Source organism: Bufo bufo, chromosome 6 (assembly GCF_905171765.1).
Source record: "Bufo bufo chromosome 6, aBufBuf1.1, whole genome shotgun sequence".
In the NCBI taxonomy this organism is placed as follows: domain Eukaryota; kingdom Metazoa; phylum Chordata; class Amphibia; order Anura; family Bufonidae; genus Bufo; species Bufo bufo.
Genome location: NC_053394.1, coordinates 294,630,551 through 294,651,682, shown reverse-complemented (window position 1 = coordinate 294,651,682; position 21,132 = coordinate 294,630,551). Strand labels below are relative to the sequence as shown.

At 45.5% G+C, this 21,132-nt stretch overlaps 1 protein-coding gene across 1 annotated transcript in view; it reads right to left on the bottom strand.

Annotated features, from left to right (window-relative positions):
- Window positions 1-21,132, bottom strand: part of LOC121005663 (trafficking kinesin-binding protein 1-like) — a 70,109-nt gene that overhangs the window by 31,393 nt on the left and 17,584 nt on the right. The gene's annotated exons all lie outside the window — the stretch shown is intronic.

The following is a 21,132-nucleotide window of genomic DNA, read 5'->3' as shown; positions in this document are numbered from 1 at the left end:
CTCGATGTAAGAGTACAGTGACTGCACCGGGCCCCGCCCCTAGTTCCGGACTCCAGCCCCTCCTCTCTCCCGGCTCATACATCGCAGTCCGCGATGCTGCAGCGTCGCAGACTGCAATGTAAATTGGAAGCATTCGCCCCATAAGACGCAGGGGCATTTCCCCCCCACTTTTGGGGGGGAAAAAGTGCGTCTTATGGGGCGAAAAATACGGTAGATTTTAGGATGCTTTTAAAAATATCCAATTTTGTGGCTATATTTTTATTTTTGAGGACATTGTACCAGTTAGTTAGGCCTATGGCCTCTCTTAATTGGCTAAATTTAGCTTTTTTCAAGTTTGGTATTTTTGTTACTCCCTGAAGAAAAACTCTTATGAATGATAATTGGAAGGTTATTACTTTATGGTCACTATTTCCCAGGTGTCTCCGCGACCTGCACATCGGTTGTTCTGTCAGGTCTATTGGTTAATACTAAGTCCAGTATGGCCGTCCCTCTAGTCAGGTCCTGAACCAGTTGGGAAAGGTAATTGTCATTAGTTATTGCCAAGAACCTTTATGAGACGTACAAGTTTCAGTTTCCCAGTCTATATCTGGGTAGTTGAAGTCCCCCATAATAACCACCTCATTATGATTTGCCACCTCGTCTATCTCGTTTAGTAGTAGATTTTCTGTGGACTCTGGTATATTAGGTGGTTTATAATAAACTCCTATTAGTAATTTATTATTGTTTTTGCCTCCATGTATTTATACCCACAGTGACTCCACATGTTCATATCCCTCACTTATATCTTCTCGGACTGTGGGCTTTAGACAAGACTTTACATAAAGGCAGACCCCTCCCCCTCTCCGGTTTTGACGATCCTTTCTAAACAGACTGTAACCTTGTACATTAACGGCCCAGTCATAGTTGTCATCCAGCCATGTCTCAGTTATTCCCACTATGTCATAGTCCTCCTCACACATCACTAATTCCAGTTCCCTAGTTTTATTAGACTACTTTCACACCTGCGTTCGGTGCGGATCCGTCTTGTATCTGCACAGACGGATCCGCACCGATAATGCAAACGCTTGTATCCGTTCAGAACAGATCCGTTTGCATTATTCTTTCAAAGAAAAGTCTAAATCAAAACGGATACGTCCTGACTTACATTGAAAGTCAATGGGGGACGGATCCGTTTTCAATTGCACACTATTGTGTCAATGAAAACGGATCCGTCCCCATTGACTTACAAGCAGCGTTTTGGTGTCCGCCTCCAGAGCGGAATAGAGTGGCGGAACGGAGCCAAACTGATGCATTCCGAGCGGATCCTTATCCATTCAGAATGCATTGGGGCTGAACTGATCCGTTTTGGGCCGCTTGGGTGATCCCTGAAACGGATCATACAAGCGGACCCAGAAACGCCAGTGTGAAAGTAGCCTGTCAGGCTTCTGGCATTAGTATACATACATTTAAAGAGGTTTATGTATATTTTTTACCCTACACCTTTCCTTCTGAACTGTTCTAGTGCCTCCTTCCATTCCTCCCCCAGTTCCATTACCTTGCCCCCAGGTCTCTATCTGCACTATTACGTATGGAACCGTACTACAGAACGTATACATTCCAAAAGCTCTACATGAGAGGACTCCCAAATAAACTTCTTCTATATAGTCCATTGTATGAACAAATACAGAGATGAAGAACCATAATGTGACAGAAACAAAACCAATATTCAGCATCATACCTTACAGAAGCTATTGAGGCACATGGTACATTATTGGTATGGAACACTTTTTCTACAGCCATAACCAAGACGGCCTTACAGTAATAGTAGTCTATCTGCAGCTCAACCCCAAAACTCTAGGTCTCACCACCGATTATACTAGATGCGTTACATGCAATTATTTCCAGAGTTACATGACTGTATGGTGGCTATGATATGCAGAGTCTGTTGTGTGATATTGTTATTCTACTAACCGGATATAGTGGATAAGTATATGATCGCTGTGTGTCTGACTGTTGAGACACCCCCCCCCCCCCCCAAGGACATGCGAATGAAGGTCATGAATGGCCCCACGAGAATGGAGTGGCGTTGCACATGCATAAGTGAAGTGGGCAGCATCATGTACTAGGCCAAAGATCAGCAACCTCTGACACTCCAGCTGTTCAGAATACTTCATTCACTTCGGTGGAAGTTAGAAGAATAGCCGAGCATGTTTGCATGCTGGGCGTTGTAGTTTCACAGCAGCTGGAGTGCCAAAGGTTGCTGATCCCTATAAATGGCCATATCCAGCAGAAAAATCCCATCATGGCTCCTATTGGTTCTAATAGGAAAAGGACCCAAGTGATATTCTATGGTGTTCAGGATGTAGGTTCCTTCAAGCTTCCTTGCAATTCAGTATCTGATACCATCAATAACTCAATTCATTTTAGGGCAGGGACTTTGGAAAATTTTGCAAGAACACACCTATTCGATCACTATCGCATGGGTTGGATGGTTGCCCTGACTTCTGTGGAAGTGGCTTAATTGTGACTGATAATGTAGGTCCACAGTCTACACAAAGTTACTGATCATGTCTACTTGTACACATCTACAGCAGGCACACCACAGGCTGGACTTGTCTTGGTCTGAGGGTCCACAAATATCCCTCCACATCATAAAGATATTGCGCTACTATAGACACATGTAATGGCTTGGGGACCCCATTCTGCTCTGGGCCTTTGGAGCTTCAAGTTACACATTTGAACCAAACCATAGCAGATGTTCACCAACCATGTATACTAGCTGAACAGCCTAGGAACATCCTCTCTAGAGCTCCACTTTTGTTTGAACATATCTTGTCTGAAAAACATGTAAAGTGATAATACTTTAATCCAGCATGCAAAAATCCAGAAATTTGGATTTTTGCCTGCTACAATACAATGTGGAAGCAGAAGGCTGGACACTGTGAACTAAGGAAGGCAGGCATTCGTTACCATGAATGCAAAGAGTCTGTATTATAAATGATGAAATCAAGCATCATGACAATGAAACTGAATGTAGTCAGATGCAAATGGAAACTTATGAATTTTTCCCATGATGCATATGGACATATCTTTTGTGTTGCTGACCAAAATGCTGTGGAAAGACTTGGTTCCATACAAGAAAGAGAATTGGGACACTGACATAAGGATGTGGATGAAGTCACATGGATATACAAGTGGAATACGCCATGAACTTTATAGATCAATCGGAATTAGACAACACTTCGCCAGCATGTAACTCTCCAGCCTTTGGCTATCTGAGCATGATAGGAGTTCTAGTTTTGCTACAGCTGGGGACCCACAGACTGTGGATCAGTGACTTAGATTTTGAATTATATGTAGTTCTTATGAGTGTGGAGCCACCTTAGATGCCTTCACAGAATGCAAAAAAGGAATTCTTGCCACAGGAATGTGAAAATGTTCCTGTTTTCTTCCAATTGAAAAAATGTGAATGTAAAATATAAATTATATTTCTAAAAAAGCCCTGCCTGCTATGCATTCTATATGTATTTATTTTATTCTCCGTATTAATATTATGTAATAGGGGGGAGCATATTCAAAAACATTTTGCATTAGGCTTCACTTGCATGGCAGAACAGTGTAGACACAGCCTCTACAGCATCTACTGGATTCCCTGTGGGTCCATATTACAGTATATGTGACATACATATACAGTACAGACCAAAAGTTTGGACACACCTTCTCATTCAAAGAGTTTTCTTTATTTTCATGACTATGAAGGCATCAAAACTATGAATTAACACATGTGGAATTATATACATAACAAACAAGTGTGAAACAACTGAAAATATGTCATATTCTAGGTTCTTCAAAGTAGCCACCTTTTGCTTGGATTACTGCTTTGCACACTCTTGGCATTCTCTTGATGAGCTTCAAGAGGTAGTCCCCTGAAATGGTCTTCCAACAGTCTTGAAGGAGTTCCCAGAGATGCTTAGCACTTGTTGGCCCTTTTGCCTTCACTCTGCGGTCCAGCTCACCCCAAACCATCTCGATTGGGTTCAGGTCCAGTGACTGTGGAGGCCAGGTCATCTGGCGCAGCACCCAATCACTCTCCTTCATGGTCAAATAGCCCTTACTTTCAAAGTTTTCCCAATTTTTCGGCTGACTGACTGACCTTCATTTCTTAAAGTAATGATGGCCACTTGTTTTTCTTTACTTAGCTGCTTTTTTTCTTGCCATAATACAAATTCTAACAGTCTATTCAGTAGGACTCAGTAGGACTATCAGCTGTGTATCCACCTGACTTCTCCTCAACGCAACTGATGGTCCCAACCCCATTTATAAGGCAAGAAATCCCACTTATTAAACCTGACAGGGCACACCTGTGAAGTGAAAACCATTTCAGGGGACTACCTCTTGAAGCTCATCAAGAAAATGCCAAGAGTGTGCAAAGCAGTAATCAAAGCAAAAGGTGGCTACTTTGAAGAACCTAGAATATGACATATTTTCAGTTGTTTCACACTTGTTTGTTATGTATATAATTCCACATGTGTTAATTCATAGTTTTGATGCCTTCAGTGTGAATCTACAATTTTCATAGTCATGAAAATAAAGAAAACTCTTTGAATGAGAAGGTGTGTCCAAACTTTTGGTCTGTACTGTATATAACCAGAAATCGAATCGAAGATGACGAAGTGTAATTTTATCCGAATATCAGGTTTTATTCGATTCGCACTGAATCCGAATTTACTCGCGATTCATGGTAACGAATCTCATTTTTTCCTTAAATGGCTGCTGCACATGTGAGGACATGGAGCAAGGAACTCTGGGAAGGCGGGATCACCCATAATGCCATGCATGCAGCGAATCAGCAGCCAGCCAGCCCTGTGATGTTACAGCCCTATAAATACGGCAGCCATCTTGGATTCTGCCATTCACCAGCGTACTCAGTGCAGGGAGAGACGTTAGGCGCTAGGTTCAGTGCTAGAAAAAACTTAATTGTGCTAAAAAAACGATTTACAAGTGCAGGGAAAGATTATTCATGGTGTAGGAAAAGGATAGGGTGGAATCATTCCACAGCATTTATGTAGAACAGGGTTCAGTAGGGGAGGTTACAGCCTGGGTAATAGGACCAATCCTATTACACCTTGCTGCACTGACTGGGGATCCAAATTGCCATTATACAGCTCTGTAATTCCAGCAAACGGTTCTTATTAGTAATAATATAAATAATCAGTGCCGGGTAACACAAACTTACTGCTAACACCCTCTCCACTCTGTCAGGGGGCTCTACTTGTATAAGCGTTTAATAGAACAGGTTCTGTAGACATCTATGTGGAATCAGCTGACTATGGTGTAAAAGGAGTGCGCTTCTTCTTGACGCTAACATCTACCTGTAAGGCTGAGTTCATACTTGAGCTATTTGATCAGTTTTGGCCCCGTGACTGCCCAAATACGTGAAGTGTGCAGTGATTCTAAGAGAGACGCCTGTCATCTGCATGTCATACAGACTCACAGTATTTCACTACCACAGCAGACTCCCTATGCGTGTTACTGCAAGGCACAGTGTTCTACACCATTATACAGGCTCTCTGCAGCCAGCAAATGGCCGTTTGTAACGCGATTCGCTGCGAATGAATTCGGATCGAAACAACTTTTTTTTTCTGAAAATTCAGCGAACCGGCCGAATCTAATTTTTAAAAAATTTGCTCATCTGTATATATAACCCAAATTAAATATGTATGATTCCTTTCCGGACTTTTTAATTTGGGTCACATTTAGGAGCCAGTGACACCAAAGTATTCTTTTTAGTCTGGAGGGAGGCGGGGATGAATGGCTCTGCGGGCCTCCACATTGTGATACATAACAATTATAGATGTTCCTCAGAGTCTAGTGCACGTCGGGGTTGTCTCCTGCTGAGCAGGGCAGCTGGTGCTATCTGCCATGTGTCATTAGTATGATGGCCGTGTTTACCAGGCCACGTGAGGAGGGTAAGAGACCTCGAGGGCTAGAAGTGAATTACTGGGCAGAGATAAATAATGCGAGCCAGTGCTGCAGTAAAATCCCAGGACTCAGCTCATTCCTGACCTCATTTTATAAGTGGCGTAGATTGTGGCTCTTGTAGGCATCTAAACATTTCTTAAGTGTCTTTATTCTGGGTCATTTATTAATACACAACACTGGTCAAACATACATATAAAACACTCCCCAAACACACACATAAGGCACTGTTCACATCTGCTTTGGGGATTCACATATTTGTGTTCTGTCACAGGAACAAAAAAAATATGGAATGTAAACTAGACATGAAAGACAGATCCACCACCAACAACACTTTACAGCCCTGGCTGACTATAAGGCCCCTTTCACACGGGCGAGTATTCCGCGCGCATGCGATGCGCGAGTTGAACGCATTGTACCCGCACTGAATCCCGACCCATTCATTTCTATGGGGCTGTTCACATGAGCGGTGATTTTCACGCATCTTTTGTGCGTTGCGTGAAAATCGCAGCATGCTCTATATTCTGCGTTTTTCAAGCAACGCAGGCCCCATAGAAGTGAATGGGGTTGCGTGAAAATCGCAAGCATCCGCAAGCAAGTGAGGATGCGGTGCGATTTTCACGCACGGTTGCTAGGAGACGATCGGGATGGAGACCCGATCATTATTATTTTCCCTTATAACATGGTTATAAGGGAAAATAATAGCATTCTGAATACAGAATGCAAAGTAAAATAGCGCTGGAGGGGTTAAAAAATAAATAAAAATAATTTAACTCACCTTAGTCCACTTGATCGGGCTGCTGAACAGGACCTGTGGTGAGCATTCATTGCAGGAACAGGACCTGTGGTGACGTCACTCCGGTCATCACATGGTCCATCACATGATCCATCACCATGGTAAAAGTGACGTCACCACAGGTCCTGTTCCTGCAATGAATGCTCACCACAGGTCCTGTTCAGCAAAGAAGGAGACAGACAAGAAGCCGGCAGCGCAATCAAGTGGACTAAGGTGAGTTAAAATTGTATTTTATTTTTTTAACCCCTCCAGCGCTATTTTACTATGCATTCTGTATTCAGAATGCTATTATTTTCCCTTATAACCATGTTATAAAGGAAAATAATACAATCTACACAACCCCGATCCCAAGCCCAAACTTCTGTGAAGAAGTTCGGGTTTGGGTACCAAACATGCGCGATTTTTCTCACGGCAGTGCAAAACGCATTACAATGTCTTGCACTCGCGCGGAAAAATCGTGCGTGCATCCGCACCTTTTCCCGCAACGCCTGTCTGAAAGAGGCCTAATGGGGTTCCTCTGGTTTCCGTCATAGGGTCAATCATCTTAGTGCAGCACACACAGGACTTTTAACTGAATCTACTATGGAGGCTCCTAATGGACTTTCCGACGCAGACATGAGAGAAAACTAAGGCTGGGTTCAGACCTGAGCGTCTTTGATATGCGCGTTTAACGCGCGTTTTTGACGCGCGTTTTTTATGCGCGTTTTTTATGCGCGTTTTTTGCAATAGTAAACGCGCGTTTGACGCGCGTTTGTGTGATTGACTGCAATGTCCTATGGCCACAAACGCGCGTCAAAACGCCCCAAAGAAGCTCAAGTACTTGTTTGAGCGTAGGGCGTTTTACAGCGCGTTTTTCAGCGCTGTAAAACGCTCAAGTGAGAACCAGGGCCATAGGGAAGCATTGGTTTTCATGTGTTGAGCGTTTTACAGCGCGTTTGAACGCGCTGTAAAACGCTCAAGTGTGAACCCAGCCTAACACTGGCCAAACATACTGTACAACGTTTTAGAACACTAGCCAAGGGTCATAACACACTCAACACTGGAATAACCCACACATAACATTGGCAACCACTATGACCTTCTTCCTGGTCACTCAGCTTTCCTGAAGCCATGAATGACATATCAGCCTAGTCACCCAGAAATAAAGGAGCGGGGGGGGCCTCATCACTGCATATCTAGATAGCGGTATTAGAAGCGTCATACGTAAGACTACGGTATAATAATAGAGTCTTCATTCACAGATAATCTCTGGGGGTGCGCGCTGCTTAATCTCCTCAGATAGTTGCATCTGAAAAGCTCTTTTCCAGACTAATAATCTTCTTAATGAGCCCGGGCTGCACCATGTTCCAGAATCATATGCCACGTGTGATTGCACTGTGCATCCATTTTTATCTTCCAGAATGAGCTTCCATCGTATCGTTTGTCCACCTGCTTACGGTGGAAGTTGCTATTATGGGTACATTCATGAATATAAGACATGCTACCTGAACAAAGACATTGGTGGAATACTGCTAAGATAAACCACCAATGTCTGATCAGTGATGGTCCGTACTGTGCAACCCTTGCTAAATGCCCTGGAAAAGCAATGCACCACTTCCTCACCCGCTGGCTCCGCAGCTTTTTCCTGACACCCACTAGGTTAGCGTCTTACTGTCAATGGGCAACTATGTGAAATGCGCAAAAAAAAGCATATCAGCCACTTGACTTGCTAATAACACTCCCTTACTGTTAAATGGAATGTGTCATCAGAAAATTACCTATTGTTTAAATCACGTTTTTTTATTTAATTTGCTTGGCGATTTTTGCTTGAACTTTCCATGTCAGTATGTATAGTAGATTTAAAAAAGATGTCTAAAATCCTATTGTTTCTGCACTCGCCACTAGGCTTACTAATATGTTGAGACTTCTTGTTCTGTACAGGTAACTTTGCAGTAGTCATCGCATTATCATCACTGGCAGGATTACAATGAAAGATATCACAGATGGATAGAAATACGCCTAATAGAAGTGTATTTCTGTTAGTAAATAACCCCCAAAGTCTTAACCTAGTTGCCAGTGTGAAAACTGCATAATTTTAGTCCCACAACAGTGAGCCATGGGTGCACAGTGTGTCTAGAACCCCACAGTGAGTACAGAACGCAAGTTTCTGCAATGGCCAGAGGCCTCCTGTATATCAACTCAGCACTCGGAGAACAACCAACGGAATTAGTCCACTAAGGGCTCATGCACACGACCGTAGTTCGGGTCCGCATCCGAGCCTCAGTTTTGGCGGCTCGGATGCAGACCCATTCATTTCAATAGGGCCGCAAAAGTTCCGTGGCCCCGCAAAAAAAATATAACATGTCCTATTCTTGTCCGTTTTGCGGACCGCAAAAAACAGCACGGTCGTGTGCATGAGGCCTAAGGAGTAGTCCGCTACAATGGCTCCAATGGTTGAATAAACTGAACTCGTTCATAGTCCTGTTAAATCCAACTCAAGTCACAACTCAACATCAGCTGAAGTATGTGGGTGGCTGGAACAGGTGCATATGAACACCCCAGTGTCTACTAGTGATCACCACATATATGGCGTAGATACACCAGGAGCTTGGAGTGAAACCGATCTGGGTGGGAAGTAGAGGGCTCTGCTGGACTCAAGTGTGCAATAAGGAAACCAGGAGGCTTCCACTGTCCTCCCCAAGCTATACTCCATCGTGATTCTTCATGGTTTGCTCTGACTGGTATCTTCTTGGGCAAAACGCTTACTGCGTCCCTTCTCTTTGGCAAATTTTTAAAATCTGACATATGTCGGAACGTCCTGCCCTCTATAGAACTGTCATATCGTTGTCCATAAAACGGACAAGAATAGGACATGTTCTATTTTTTGCAGGGCTGAGGAATGGACATACGGATCCGCACACCTTTTGCAGCGCCATCGAAGTAATCCTCAAAAATATGTTTGTGTGCATGAGCCTTAAGGCTCCATTCACACGTCCGCAAATGGGTCCGCATCCGTTCCGCAATTTTGCGGAACGGGTGCGGACCCATTCATTGTCTATGGGGACGGAATGGATGCGGACAGCACCCAGTGTGCTGTCAGCATCCGCATTTGCGGAGCGCGGCCCCGATCTTCAGGTCCGCAGCTCTGCAAAAGATAGAACATGTCCTATTCTTGTCCGCAGCTTGCGGACAAGAATAGGCATTTCTATAGGGGTGCCGGGCGGGTGTGTTGCGGATCCGCAACACACCACGGACGTGTGAATGGAGCCTAAGACTGAGTGCCCCACAGGAACAGTCACAACTTATGAAGAGGTAGAGGTAACACAACTGGATTGTCCCACGTGGCGCACTACTTATAGGAACGTTCACAAGCTATGAGCAGGTTGAGGTTACAGGAACGCTCGTTACTGATAATCTGTTGGTGTAAAGGTGCCGCCGTTCACCCGACAAACTAGTAAAGCGCTCATTCATCGGGTAATTATATTTGTTCATGTGGTCAGCAGAACCATCTAAATGGCCTCTGCTGCCAACAAAAAATGATTCTGTATAGGGACAAGCGATGGTATTAGCGATCGCTCCTCCCCATACTGTGGAGGAGATCAGTGCTGGTAAATGCAGTGTCTCTTCATTGACGAGCAGATGAAGGCTTCCATCCTGACAATCATCTGCTCTATCTAGCCGTGTAAAGGGCCTTTAGGGTCCTATTAGACAGGAAGATATTAGCGAGTCGTTTGTGTTCAGAAGACGTTCCGTTACACAAACAGTTTTCACTCTTTGCTCGTTATTGCCATTGCTGCTTGTCTGCCCCTCCAGCAGTCGTTTGATTGTTGTATGCTACTGCATATGACGATAATTTCTGAAAATCAAACCATTACACGAGAATTGAAGCAATAATCGGTCTAATAGGCCCTTTAACGTCCCTTTACACGGGATGATTATCGGGCTAATTATAGCGAACAAGCATCTGTTCGAACACTTGCTCCAGGTAATCAGTCCGTGCAAAGGTGCCGGCGATCACCCGATAAAGGAGCACTGCTGAAACAACGAACGTGTACGAGTACGAGCGATCGCTCATCGCCATAGAGCAGTAGTGATTGCTGAATATAAATGCAGCTCTCACCTCCTCTTAAGAGCAGGCAATTATCAGGAATGAGCAGCTCATTCCCAAATATTGCCCATTCAGTCGGCCCGTGTAAATAGATCTTTATACAGGAAATGCTATCAGTCACTGAGAAGACCGCCTACTTGGCTACTGAGCCCAGAAAGAACTGAGATTTTAATGTGTAAATTACAAGTTTTGCTGACTATTTTCCCACAAAACTATATATCAATCTGCTCAGCTTCTCCATTACATGACGTCAGGTCCTCACATATTATTTTAGGTGACTGCACTTAAAGTGAGGTTATTAGTGTTATCCCTTTGACTGAACATCGCCCTATACCCAGAAGCAGTTCAATATTGCAGATGAAGATCATCAAACAAGTGCAGGCAGAGGACCCCATAATCCCTCACTCCCGGCTACACTAACTGTTATCATGTAAATTGTGAAGAACAAGGTCTGATCTGAGAACCTGCCCCGGATCCCTCCCCTCTCCTTCCACCCCACCAGTGTACTCCATTGCTGACGTGCTGCCTGTCACATCCGCAGCTCACATCTCCACAGGCAGGACTGGGAAGTCCAGGCTGTCACTCAGGAATCCAGACAAACATCTCCTCTGCACAACAATAAGAGGCAGACGGTGAAGACAGGGGGCAGGGAAAGCCACGTCACACAAAGCGTCCCAAAGCCATCACAACTGCTGCCATATCATAGTTGCCAAGAGTCCCAAACTTGAAGGGACTGTGCCCTAATTTTAAGAGAGACAGCCCTTGCAAAGTTGGACTGTCTCGGGCCAAAAATGCGCAGATCCAGGCAGGTTTGGGGTGTTCCCGGGGGTGTAGGCTTACATACCCCGAATTTGGCAAGTATGCCATGTGGTGGCACCGTAGTCTCCCCTACAAGTCATGCTTCATAGGAGAGAATACCTTTGTGATATGGTATGCAACAAAACGTGCCCCAACTTTAATTCTCATGGATTTTGTACTCCTCCATGTTAAATCATAAGCACAAGGATGCCGAAAACAGCATTGTGCATCAGGGGTGCACACAGAAACGGAAACATCCATATGGTGAATCCTTGTATTTTCCCTGACTGTGTCCCTGAGTATAGTGCCAGCTGCCCTTAACCCTTTCCAGACACAGTCTATTTTAATTTTTTTAATTTTCATTCTCTGCCTTCCAAGAGCCATAATTGTTTCATTTTCTGTTCACATAGCCATTTAAAGGGGTTATCTGGGAATTAAGAAAATAAATGAAAATACTTAAATATTACTTTATTATAAATATCTTTCATTAGTTATAATGGCTCATTTTGTCTAGGGAGCAATCATTAGGAGAAACAGAATGGCCACCGTCCTATCAGTACACACAAAACCTGTCCTGATCACACAGGAGGACAAGTTACTTCACCACACTGAGGCAAGGATCTGCCTCATCCTCCTCTCCTACTTGTCAGGGATTATGATCCTGAATACAGTTTAATATGATCTTCAGCTGAATCTCTGTAGGAAAGGAGTTCATGGGGAGACATGAAGTACAGAAAACGGACAGGACAGATTGTGGTAATGTGGAGCTGTGGTAATGGAGACTGCATACAAGGACTGCTGCTCCTAGCCACATCTGCTCATGAACTCCATTCCTACAGAGATTTAGCTAAAGATCTTTTCATCTGTATTTAGGATCATAATCCCCGACAGGTAAAGCAGAGAGGTGGATCAGGCAGCCCTTTACCTCAGTGTTGGGAAGTAGCTTGTCCTGCTGTGTGATTAGGACAGGTTTGGGTTTGTACTAATAGGATGGCGGCCATTTTGTTTCTCCTAATGATTGCTCCCTACACAAAATGAGCCATTGTAACTAATGTAAGGTATTTTGGAATATATTTATAATGAAGTAATATTTAAGTATTTTAATTTTCTTAATTCCCAGAGAACCCCTTTAAGGGCTTGTTTTTTTGTGGGACAAGTTGTATTTTTAATATCACTATTTCACCATAGCTTGTATTGGAAAATGGGTGCGGTAAAAATGAAAAAATATGGCAATTCTGCCAAGGTTTTTGCCGACCTTAGGCCTCATGCACACAACCGGTTTTTTTGCGGTCCGCAAAAACGGGTTCCGTAGTTCCGTGATCCGTGTCCGTTTTTTTCTTCCGTGGGTCTTCCTTGATTTTTGGAGGATCCACGGAAAAAGTCGTTTTGGTGTCCGCCTGGACGTGCGGAGCCAAACGGATCCGTCCTGACTCACAATGCAAGTCAATGGGGACGGATCCGTTTGACGTTGACACAATATGGTGCAATTGCAAACTGATCCGTCCCCCATTGACTTTCAATGTAAAGTCAGGAGTCCCTATTAATATACCATAGGATCAGAGTTTTCTCCAATCCGATGGTATATTTTAACTTGAAGCGTCCCCATCACCATGGGAACGCCTCTATGTTAGAATATACCATCGGATTTGAGTTAGATCGTCAAAACTCAGATCCGACAGTATATTCTAACACAGACGCGTTCCCATAGTGATGGGGACACTTCAAGTTAGAATATACTAAGAACTGTGTACATGACTGCCCCCTGCTGCCTGGCAGCACCCGATCTCTTACAGGGGACTGATCAGCACAATTAACCCCTCCGGTGCCAGGCAGCAGACCCCCCTCCCTCCCCAGTTTTAAATTCATTGGTGGCCAGAGCGGCCCCCCCTCCCTCCCCAGTATTATATTCATTGGTGGCCAGAGCTGCCCCCCCTCCCTCCCCTGTATTAAATTCATTGGTGGCCAGTGCGGCCTCCCCCCTCCCTCCCCAGTATTATATTCATTGGTGGCCAGTGCGGCCCCCCTCCCTCCCTCCCCTGTATTAAATTCATTGGTGGCCAGTGCGGCCTCCCCTCTCCCCCCCACCTAATTAAAATCACTCCCCCCCCCCCATCATTGGTGGCAGCGGAGAGTTCCGATCGGAGTCCCAGTTTAATCGCTGGGGCTCCGATCGGTTACCATGGAAACCAGGACGCTACTGCAGTCCTGGCTGCCATGGTTACTTAGCAATTTTAGAAGCATTATACTTACCTGCGCTGTCTGTGACCGGCCGGGCGCTCCTCCTACTGGTAAGTGACAGGTCTGTGCTATAAGCAATGCGCCGCACAGACCTGTCACTTACTAGTAGGAGGAGCGCCCGGCCGGCCACAGACAGCACAGAAAAGTTTAATGCTTCTAAAATTGCTAAGTAACCATGGCAGCCAGGACTGCAGTAGCGTCCTGGTTTCCATGGTAACAGATCGGAGCCCCAGCGATTAAACTGGGACTCTGATCGGAACTCTCCGCTGCACCTGAGGGGTTAATTGTGCGGATCACAGCCCCCTGTAAGAGATCGGGTGCTGCCAGGCAACAGGGGACAGTTATGTCCACAGTTCTTAGTGTATTCTAACTTTAAGCATCCCCATCACCATGGGAACGCCTCTGTGTTAGAATATACTGTCGGATCTGAGTTTTCACGATGTGAAAACTCAGATCTGAAAAAGCTCTATGCAGACGGATCTGCGGATCCGTCTGTGCAAAAGTAGCCTAAGGATCACGGACGCGGATGACAATCTTGTGTGCATCCGTGTTTTTTCACGGACCCATTGACTTGAATGGGTCCGCGAACCGTTGTCCGTCAAAAAAATAGGACAGGTCATATTTTTTTGACAGACAGGAAACACGGATCACGGACGCGGATGAACAACGGTGCATTTTCCGAGTTTTCAACGGACCCATTGAAAGTCAATGGGTCCGCAGAAAATCACGGAAAACGGAACAACGAACAAGGATGCACACAACGGTTGTTTGCATGAGACCTTATTCCGTGGATCAGTGTGATTACAGCAATATCAAATTTATCGGCAAGTAAACATTGCCAGCAGAAATAGAACTGCGCTTTTTTTTAGAGAGATTCTCCATTTAGGCTCATAGAGGGGGAACCTGAACGTGGGTCTTCGTGAGTCAACCCATTTAACTTACTTTTGAGAAGAAAGAAAAAACATTGTTCTGATGGTCTCTTGCTTTAAAAACAGACATTTCCTGGACCACTCCTCCTGCTGTTATGTCTAAACAGGGTAAAGGTCTACCAGTAATGTTTTATATATGTGCAAACATTAAGGTAGGGAGTCTAGGGACACACCTGACATTATACAGTGATAAATTACATTATGCTGGCCCTTATTACCACTGTAGACCATCAAACACTGCATGTTTACTCCAATCCTGCAGGTCTCTTAAAGAGCCACTCTTCCTAAAAACGAGATCAGCAGGAGCAACGCCAAGCACCAGATTTACCAGACTTTCCAGTTTCAAGAATTGTATAATAACAACAACCAACGCTAGTATAAGGCTCCATTTTGCTCTTGCCATAGGGCACAAGTGATAACCTATCTCCAGGATTGGCCATTGTTATCCGAGTTTCCGGTGTCCGACAGTCCACAACTCTGTTCATCAGCTGTTTGAAGTGAATGGAAGCAGCACTGCAGTAACAAGTAGACAGAGCTGTGTTGTTCCTGTGCCATCTTCTGGCTCCCATAATGGTTGTCACCCAGCAGACTGACAATGAAGGATGGCTCAATGACATTTTTACAGGGGGGGACTGGGTCAGCAGAGTACTAGAGGATACTCCAGTGGCCCATGGTCTAATACAAAAATGGGCCTCAAACAACCTCAGTTGGAGGTGACTTTGGAGCCAAGTTTTAGGGTCTATTTGTTATGGGGTGAATCACGTATAACACATTAGCCCTGTAGATCTAATGAAAATATGTGGAAAAGAAGGCTGCAGGCTTCAAACTTCCATGTTGTGTGGACACAAGACTTCATATCTAATCTGTTATCTTCATATTGGCTCTTCTACACCTGCACAGTACTCACGGTCCCTTTGTGTCTCCTTTGACAACAAGTACAAAGTTCACACATCTGAGGAGACTGCTTTCTACACCCTTCTTACTGTGATAAGGAACAAGGAGTGTAAAGCCATAACCTCTCACTGAGTGTAAACATCTGGGCACCCCATCCCCCATAACCCCGGGGTCCACGGTAACTGACATAACAAGACTTGACAAATGGACGCCAAATCAGATCTGAACAGACCGGCTATGGCTGTGGACTGTAAATTACTACTATTTGTATGGTACATGCAGTGTCCCACTATGTGTTGTATGTGGGCACTTTAAACTTTTGAACGGTCATATTAATGTGTTGTGGTATCAAGCTGTAATTCTATTATCAGGCTGTTAGGAGTGTCATTACATCTATTCGCCCCTAGGTGGTGCTGGCACCACTCATATATACAGTATATCTGGGGTTTGCTAATAAAGTTAGTTGAAGTAGACTGAGAGGAAGTCAATGGAGGAGGTGAACAAGAGCAGTCCACAATGTAGCTGCCATTTATCAATGCCACTTATTGATCAAGCCAAGGGAGTATAGAGAACAGTATTGCAGCAGCACAGCACAGCACAGCACAGCACAGCGAGTCTACGTCTCTCCTCTGGATCGATCATCAGAATCTGATCGGCGGGGGTCCGACACCCGGGACCCCCGCCGATCAGCTGTTTGAGAAGGCAGCGGCGCTCCAGCAGCGCCGCAGCCTTCTCACTGTTTACCGCTGGCCCAGTGACGTCACTACTTATATCAACTGGCCTGGGCGCTGCTAAGCTCTGTTTACTTGAATGGAGCTTAGCCCCGCCCAGGTCAGTGATACTAGTCGTGACGTCACTGGGCCTGCGGTAAACAGTAAGAAGGCCACGGGGCTGCTGGAGCGCCACTGCCTTCTCAAACAGCTGATTGGCAGGGGTCCCGGGTGTCGGACTCCCGCCGATCAGATGCTAATGATCTATCCAGAGGATAGATCATCAGTTTAAACAAAGTGCAGAACCCTTTTAAGCATACCCATTACCATCAAGGGCATGTTAACTCCCATCTGGCTGGTGTTCCTTGCAATAGAGAGTGCCCCAGAGGGATTTAGTGCTGTCTTACCATCAGCTGCACGCCGGCCAAGGGAGACTCTGCTAACCATGAGTAAATGAACTACTACCCCCATCGGCCCAATGTAGCCTCACATGTTGCCCCTGCGGACCCGGTTGCTGCATACACAGTGTATAGGCAGATTGACTACTAGTGAGGATATATAGTGCACATAGGAGCCTTCCTTAAAGGGGTTGTCTCACTCCTGCAAATTACATTTATCATGTAGAGAAAGTTAATACAAGGCACATACTAATGCAAATGAGACTAGTAAGGAGCCCAAGGGGCTGTTACCAATGTTTCAGGAGCCCAGTCACACCCACTGTGAAGGAGCCCAGCACCGCCCGTGCAGCGTCCCACATGTGTGTGTAAATGGGACACTTCAAACATCTGTATGTATGTATGTATGTATGTATGTATGTATGTATGTATGTATATATATATATATACACACACACACACACTGCTCAAAAAAATAAAGGGAACACTTAAACAACACAATGTAACTCCAAGTCAATCACACTTCTGTGAAATCAAACTGTCCACTTAGGAAGCAACACTGAGTGACAATCAATTTCACATGCTGTTGTGCAAATGGGATAGACAACAGGTGGAAATTATAGGCAATTAGCAAGACACCCCCAATAAAGGAGTGGTTCTGCAGGTGGTGACCACAGACCACTTCTCAGTTCCTATGCTTCCTGGCTGATGTTTTGGTCACTTTTGAATGCTGGCGGTGCTTTCACTCTAGTGGTAGCATGAGATGGAGTCTACAACCCACACAAGTGTCTCAGGTAGTGCAACTTATCCAGGATGGCACATCAATGCGAGCTGTGGCAAGAAGGTTTGCTGTGTCTGTCAGCGTAGTGTCCAGAGCATGGAGGCGCTACCAGGAGACAGGCCAGTACATCAGGAGACGTGGAGGAGGCCGTAGGAGGGCAACAACCCAGCAGCAGGACCGCTACCTCCGCCTTTGTGCAAGGAGGAACAGGAGGAGCACTGCCAGAGCCCTGCAAAATGACCTACAGCAGGCCACAAATGTGCATGTGTCTGCTCAAACGGTCAGAAACAGACTCCATGAGGGTGATATGAGGGCCCAACGTCCACAGGTGGGGGTTGTGCTTACAGCCCAACGCCGTGCAGGACGTTTGGCATTTGCCAGAGAACACCAAGATTGGCAAATTCGCCACTGGCGCCCTATACTCTTCACAGATGAAAGCAGGTTCACACTGAGCACATGTGACAGACGTGACAGAGTCTGGAGACGCCGTGGAGAACGTTCTGCTGCCTGCAACATCCTCCAGCATGACCGGTTTGGCATTGGGTCAGTAATGGTGTGGGGTGGCATTTCTTTGGAGGGCCGCACAGCCCTCCATGTGCTCGCCAGAGGTAGCCTGACTGCCATTAGGTACCGAGATGAGATCCTCAGACCCCTTGTGAGACCATATGCTGGTGCGGTTGGCCCTGGGTTCCTCCTAATGCAAGACAATGCTAGACCTCATGTGGCTGGAGTGTGTCAGCAGTTCCTGCAAGACGAAGGCATTGATGCTATGGACTGGCCCGCCCGTTCCCCAGACCTGAATCCAATTGAGCACATCTGGGACATCATGTCTCGCTCTATCCACCAACGTCACGTTGCACCACAGACTGTCCAGGAGTTGGCAGATGCTTTAGTCCAGGTCTGGGAGGAGATCCCTCAGGAGACCGTCCGCCACCTCATCAGGAGCATGCACAGGCGTTGTAGGGAGGTCATACAGGCACGTGGAGGCCAGACACACTACTGAGACTCATTTTGACTTGTTTTAAGGACATTACATCAAAGTTGGATCAGCCTGTAGTGTGTTTTTCCACTTTCATTTTGAGTGTGACTCCAAATCCAGACCTCCATGGGTTGAAAAATTTGATTTCCATTTTTTTATTTTTGTGTGATTTTGTTGTCAGCACATTCAACTATGTAAAGAACAAAGTATTTCAGAAGAATATTTAATTAATTCAGATCTAGGATGTGTTATTTTTGTGTTCCCTTTATTTTTTTGAGCAGTGTATATATATATATATATATATATATATTTTTTTTTTTTTTTTTTTTGAATTGTAATCTATGGTATTTCCTATTTTCTGGCTGGCAGTGTGATTACATCCATTCGCCCCTAGGTGGTGCTGGTGCCACAAAGCATATATAGTGGGGTGTGTCTAGTTACAGCAGATTAGAGGTTGTTGAAGTTAGAGGAGGAAGAAGCAAGTCCATGGAGGAGAGAGACAGACCTAAGCCACCATGTAACTGCTGTACTTCCCTTTGGGCCCTGATCAAGCCTGGAGAAGATCATTGCAGAAGACCAGCACCAGACAGTGACTAGTGAGGGTAACAGCTAACTAAGGCTTACAGACCTCATTAGCACCACGTGACCAGGAGAAGCTTACAGCGTGCCTGAACACAACCAGACAATTTAGGTGAAATTGTCATTATCACTAACTTAACCTTCCGGGTGGTAGTGAGAAAACATGATCCGTTTCTAGATGAGTTTCCTGCCAAATAATGAAGCTGATGTGTTTGCCTGCCGTGAGGGGGACACCCTTAAAGTATAACTGTCATATTATTTTTCTTTGGAGTATTGGATTGTGGTGATTAATATCTCCTTGGTGGCCCTATTTCAACTTTTCACTGTGTATTCAATTACCCCTTAATTCCACAGTTTTGTTCCCTGTACTGCCTACTTTTACCTGTGCTTAAAATAGGGTTGCTAGGCATGGTCCGTCTATCTGTTGAAGGACGGAGGACGCAGGAGCAGGCAGCGTGCAAGGTCAGATTACTGACAGCCAGGGACTGTAAGTAAATGATTAAAGCCAGGTCCTCCCCAGCAGCTGATAACAGTGCCTGGGCTGTGTGCACTTCTCCCTGTCCCTGCGCTTGGCAGACGCTCCCTCACTCAGCAGAGCTGGAGGATGCAGAGTGGAAGCAGCGCAGACCAGGGAAGGGAGATCTGCCATCTGCTCAGTGTATAAATGCAAGCAACATGTGCTGCAGGAGATTAACCCTTTAGGGGGGAGGGCTCTGGTTACGGACACTTTTGGGGGCTATTGTTACTGGCTAGTGAGGGCAGGCGGGATTAGCCTCAGGGTGAGGGCAGTGGCGGCCATCTTAACTGTTAATAGTAAAATTGCAGTTTTATGCAGACTGGTTGCTAAGTGTTGAATCTTATTAAATATGGGGTAAGTCAGTCTAATAGTAACTGATTCTGGAATATCATGTTATTAGTAACTACATATATGAAAATTGAAGTTAGGGTCTAAATGTGACAGTTATCCTTTAAAGGAATACTCATAGATAAATAATTACTGATTCCTCATTCTTACAACTACTACTCTCAACATTTGCACCTAACGATGCTGGCATCACGAACCAGGGGCCCGGCCACAAGCACCCTAAATATCACCACCATCAAGGGCACCTCAACCAACATCTGGCTGGTGTTCGCTGCAACGGACAGTGCCCCGGAAGATCTCGGGCTGTCTTCCCATCTACTGCACTGCCGACCCAGGGAGGCTCTGCTAACCATGAGTACAAATGAACTACTACCCCCATCGGCCCACCATGAGACTCACGTGTTTCCCCTGCGGTCCAGCTCGCTGCACCCGTATCCTCCGAATCTCCTCCTTGCTCCCCCAACGTCACACAGTTAGAGCGCAGTAATCTCGTGCATGCGCAGTTCATTCCCTGCGGCTGATGCCAGCACAGGGAAGGGAACTATGTCGGCACCGACATGCGTTGTACTCGCGCATGCGCGAGATTACGGCTCTCTAACTGTGTGACATTGGGGGAGCAAGGAGGAGATTCAGAGGATGCGGGCGGTGCTGGGATCCTGAAACGTTGGTAACAGCCCCTTGGGCTCCTTACTTGCCTCATTTGCATATATATAGAAACGTGTTTTTTTTTACAGAATAAAAGCACTCAGAGCTATGGGAAATGTATATTGCGGACGTACTAGTGGCGATCTAGGAGCGCATTTCCTCAATTCTATAGGCTAATCCTAGCTGACAGAATCCCTTTAAAGGCTTACCGTAGGTAGTGTTTGGGAGAAGAAAAAGGTGTTTTTCCCCCAGACACATTGTCACTCTTGTCCATGGCTTGTGTCTGACATTGCAGGTCAGTTCCATTCAAGTGCATGCAATACCAGGCACAGCCATGGACAAGGGGAGCGCTGTTTGAAGAAAAGAAGCAGACCCTTGTTGGGGCTTTCCACTTGGTAGTTTCTTAAAGAGCTCAGGATCCTGTAGTCACCTCCAGCAGTGGCACCGGGGCATTGAGCAGTTACATGGTTTGGATGCT